The sequence below is a fragment of the Ailuropoda melanoleuca genome, chromosome 2 (genome assembly GCF_002007445.2).
Source record: "Ailuropoda melanoleuca isolate Jingjing chromosome 2, ASM200744v2, whole genome shotgun sequence".
Classification (NCBI taxonomy): domain Eukaryota; kingdom Metazoa; phylum Chordata; class Mammalia; order Carnivora; family Ursidae; genus Ailuropoda; species Ailuropoda melanoleuca.
This window is the reverse complement of record NC_048219.1, coordinates 131,900,809-131,905,994: the sequence shown is the minus strand read 5'-3', so window position 1 is coordinate 131,905,994 and position 5,186 is coordinate 131,900,809.

The following is a 5,186-nucleotide window of genomic DNA, read 5'->3' as shown; positions in this document are numbered from 1 at the left end:
TCCAACCCCGCCCTGCTCGGTTCCGATTGGCTGAGCCTCGCCCTTCGGGGCCCAAACAACCGAAGCCCGCTCCTTCCCGGAGTCGAATCTCACCCATCTCATGTCTGATTGGCTTCACGCACCCAACCCCCTTCTGTTCGGCTTCTATTGGCTCGCTCAGGTCTCGCGCTCTCTCCTCACTAAACAGCAGAAGCAGCCTTTGCTCCGATAACTTTCACTCATTTTGGCTAGGCTCTCTAGGCTGAAGTTTCTTTTCTCCGCAGAACCCCCAAACCCTTCTGCCGTGAGTTTTTTTAGTCTACTCCTCCACTCTTTTGAGCCTGACTTCCAAACCTACATCTGTGAATTTCAAAACTTTCAATCACTCACATTTATTTTTGCGTTGTGTTGATGTCACATCATGAAAACTTTGATACCTTTATCTCTGCCCCAAGTGCTTCTGAGCTAAAACCCACTTGATGCGAAATTTTACCAAAAAGTTGTTTGTAGTTTGGCTGGTGGATAAATGGCGAATAGAGTTGCCAGATTTAGCAAATAAAAATACAGGATATCCAGTTAAATTTCATTTTCAAATAAACAACGATTTTTTTTAAATGTACGTATGTCCCAAATATCACACGAGACATACACTTATAGTAAAAGATTATTCACTCTTTATACGTTAATATACAGGGTGACCTGTGTATTTTCTGACAACTCTACCAATGACTCAACCTCTGCGCAAACTCTTTGATTGTACCTCCTAATTATATCCACCGAAGGGAACGGCTTGGTTTTTATCACTTGGTGAAGAGTTAAACAGTTACTTTAATTTATTAATAGTAATTGACAGTTCTTCTTTTCTCTGGAACTCCGACGAATTCTGTAGCTCGGGCTTTAAAAGGACAGGATGCACATATACATACACCAAACAACAGGGCAGCTGTCAATTTAGTTTAAAAACAAAGTAAAGACCAGGATGATATTATCTCCGAAGAATATAACAACCGCTAAAATGTTTCTTAAAAATAAGGATGTGGGGGTAAAAAGCGTTAGCTGTCTAGTAGCAGAGGAAAACCGCCTTGCAAAGCTGAGTAATAATTGCCCAGCTACACTACAGAGAAGGAACTTATTGTATCTTGTGAAACTGAAGAGGCAGAGAGAAAGGAAGATTGCTAATGTGCAAGCCACTCTTGAGAAAGTGTGTGTTTGTTCCTGTAACACAATAAGAAATAATTTAGGCAATAAGGTTAGATTATTGGAATAAACAAATAGAGGGAAATGATAAAACCTACTTGATTAGAGGAAAAATGTATGACTGTTAAAGCATCAAGTGATAACACACTACAAAGCAAAACGAATTGTTGCAAGGTTTTATTCTAATAGATTATGTACATATTCAAAGAAATGCTCAGAAAGGATTGAATGTTTTACATATACAATGTTAGTCTAAATCTCTGGTCAAAATTTTTGTGCATTTTTTTCATAATAATAGTCTTACACTTGTATGGCATTTGTGTACGTTGGGGGTCAAGTTGCCATGGTTCTCTTGTATTTCTACACACACAGTTTCAAAGATAGGGACAGTATTTCCCTCAAGGGCAGAGAAATGTGTTGCAGGATAACAAAGATAATCTGTCCCTCCAGGGCAAAGTTTGGGTTGGTTTTCTAGCATGACATTCCTAAACTTGGACTTCTCCATTCTGATCCAAACCCTGGCTGCTTGTGCAGCACCCTCCTTGCAGCTCCAGTTCAAACTGGGGGGCCTTGGGAGAGAGAAGAATCTATGAAAGCCTGAAGCTCAGGCTGCCTGTGGAGCTCTGAGTAATAAAACCCTTTGTCTCTGACAGAGGAATCTCATGCATCTGTCAACGTCTATGAAACTGTGGCAGGCTACTTGTTAGCTTCCAAGTGGGGTAAAATATCAGATCCTTCATAGTTCTTGGCAGTGTATCTCCTTCTCAGAGAAAGAGCTGCGGAGGGAAATTCCTACTGAAGGACGGCGGAAGATGCCATTCCAAAATATGCCACTTTGGCTTAAGGATTATTTTGAATTGAAGGCGATTGAGAAGAAGCAGATAAAAGAAAATCTCTCTGTTCTCCCTGTGTTTGCCTAAGCCTGACATAAATTTACGAAAGTGTCCTTCTCCTCCCTCCCTACCAGGAAGGACAAAGATGAGACAACTTTAGTAGACCCTCATCAATGGACAAGAGGCAGACTTAAACCTGCGTAACAAATCTCACACTTGTTTACGCTGCTTTTCCTAGTACCTCCCCACCGCTAGCCTCCCCTCACCTTTCCTCCTTTTCTCTTTAGCTGGAGATGGTATCTAAGCCAGTCACCTCTGAGAGTTATTCATTTTTCCCTGGGTATCTCTCATGTATACATGAGGATACGTGTCAATAAACGTCTGTCTTATTCTCTTGATCTATTTTTTACGACACGGGTCTCAGCCAAGAACTCAGAAAGGGACGTCTTGTACAGTACTCTGTCCGATGTACCATGAGAGATAAAGGGGTCTTTCAACACCACCATCTGTGGCGTCTTTCTCTACACTTCATATTTGAAATTATAAATTTTCTAGTATAGGAATTTAAAAGTTCACTTGAGCCCATACAGAGGTGGTTTTTTTTTTTTGAGTAATAGTAATGAAAATTTGCCTCCGTGATTCAGTTAGTATTGTATGACCAGTGTCATTTTATGAAAATGCAATGTATAAAAAACCAATTTGAAATTATACATTTTTGTTTCGGAAAACACTCCATTATTCTATAAAAATAGCTACTTATAGAGTGAACACCGTGTAACAGGCACCGTGTGCTATGAGCGGCCATTCCTCAAAACAACTTCATCCGGTATATACTTAGTATCACCATTTCACACATGTGAAAAGTAAGGTGGAGAATTGTGTATCACTTTCCCCCAGTCGTGCAGTTAGTAGCAAAGCTGAGATTAGAACCCAGGCAGCTTGGCTGTGGAATGTAGTCTCTTTAACAGCGTGTTTCCCCTTCCTGCCCACTCCCAACCATAGCATTTCAAAACATAGTTAAAATGATTCACACTATAAGAGGAAATGGTTTAAAGTGCAGAAAAATGGCACACCAAGAACTAGACAAATAGACAAGAAAATGCATGTTTTGACTAAAATTATCCAATCACATTACTTCTCTTACACAAGATACATGTTTTCTGGTGCACGCTAAGTTTTCATGATTATGTCTACCCCTTCCAAATCTTAGTGACCTTTGGTCTTACCATAAATTTAGATATTCAATTAACCAGTACATTTTCTAGTACACTATAAACACTGAATTATTTATGTTTTCCTTTCCTATCTGTTGATACCTCGTCTGCTTTCCCTTTATATAGAATGGGAGTTGGGGGGGTGTGGGGGTGGGAGAGACAAGGACATGAGAGTCAGTAAAATTTTACTGCTCCTCAGCAAACTTCTGTTCAGAGCCAGAGGGTACTTCTCTCATATAAATTATTTATATGCTGAATACTATAACAAGACATACCAGCTAATGAAAACCAACATTAATGGAGCTTATTTTATTTTTCAAAATTTTTGAAAAGATTTTATTTATTTATTTGAGAGAGAAAGCGCCAGAGAGAGCACGAGCTGGGGGAGAGGCAGAGGGAGAGGCAGACTCCCCGCTGAGCAGGGAGCCCTGGGGGGGTGGGGGGGCTCCATCCCAGGACCTTGGATCATGATCTGAGCCAAAGGCAGATGCTTAACCCACTGAGCCACCCAGGGGCCCCATGGAGCTTATTTTATATCATTAAGAAATTTCACTTAGACTGATTCATTTATTAAAAGAAAATTTATTGAACATCTATAATGTAGCACTAGTTTAGATAAGAAAAAAAATACACCAAGATTGGGGGAATGTTTTTGCTCTTCTGGACCTCATGTTCTAGCAGGGAGAACAAACACCAATACGTAAAGACAATAAATAAAGTAGATGGTATGTAAGGAGATGAAAAATGCTACAGAACAAAAGGAAAATGAAAGCAGGGTGGAGGCTTAAGGTGATCATGTGGGAAACAAAGGCAGAAGAAAAATTATTAAATTTCCTTACTATTTACAGCCCATTGACAAGTCCTTGAAACAGGCAGAGTGACCCTCTAGGGACTCAGCTGCTTAGATTTTGACACTTTGCTAAAGGCAAAAGGCAATCTTAACCCGACCCCCAGGACCCTGTAAGTCTACTTTAACATATAAAAATTCCTTTGGAAACTCCCTTTATCTCCACACCCCAAGATACATGTTGGCAGTCATCCCCAAGCATATGACCCATTCAAATACATCTGAAGGGTCTCATGACTAAGGTTTTGTTAGGCAGTAATAAATGACCTTTTCCCAACAACAGCTAGCCTCCTCAAGGTCCTAGAAACCTTGCTTCCAAAATTCCTTAGAGACGCTATCCTTAACCCTCCTCCCAACTTTAAAGTATATAATGGGCCACCTCTCATGACCCCAGTCCAGCTCCTCCTGCCCACGGGTCCTGTCCCCTTGCTTTAATAAAACCACCTTTTTGCACCAAAGATGTCTCAAGAATTCTCTCTCCGCCATGAGCTCTGGACCTCACCAACATTCCAAAACTACGTCATTTGGCGACCACAAAGGCCCCTCTCACTCTAGAGAGCTTTCTTTCTGTTCTCACCTTCACTTAATAAACTATCACTTCACCATTTGGTGTCCAGGAGCTTCATTCTTTGACACCGAGAGCTGAGAACCCTGCAAGCCTGGAACAGTGACAGAGCAGGTGGCAGTACGAAATGAGATGCTCAATGTAGCCTCATTAAGAAGGGGAGGGCTATGCTGGAAAGAAGAAAGAAAGAAAGAAAGAAAGAAAGAAAGAAAGAAAGAAAGAAAGAAAGGGGGAGGGAGGGAGGAAGGAAGAAAGAAAGAAAGAAAGAAAGAAAGAAAGAAAGAAAGAAAGAAAGAGAGAAAAAAAGAAAGAAAGAAAGAAAAAAGAAAGAAAGGAAGAAAGAAAGAAAAAGAAAGAGAAAAAAGAGAGAAAGAAAAAGAAAGAAAGGTAGAGAAAGAAAGAGAAAAAAGAAAAAGAAGAAAGGAAGAAAGAAAGAAAGAAAGAAAGAAAGAAAGAAAGAAAGAAAGAAAAAGGGAGAAAGAGAGAAAAGAGAAGAAAAAGAAGGTGAGGTTTAAGCAAAGACTTGGCATGAGTAAGTTAGACGTGTAGTT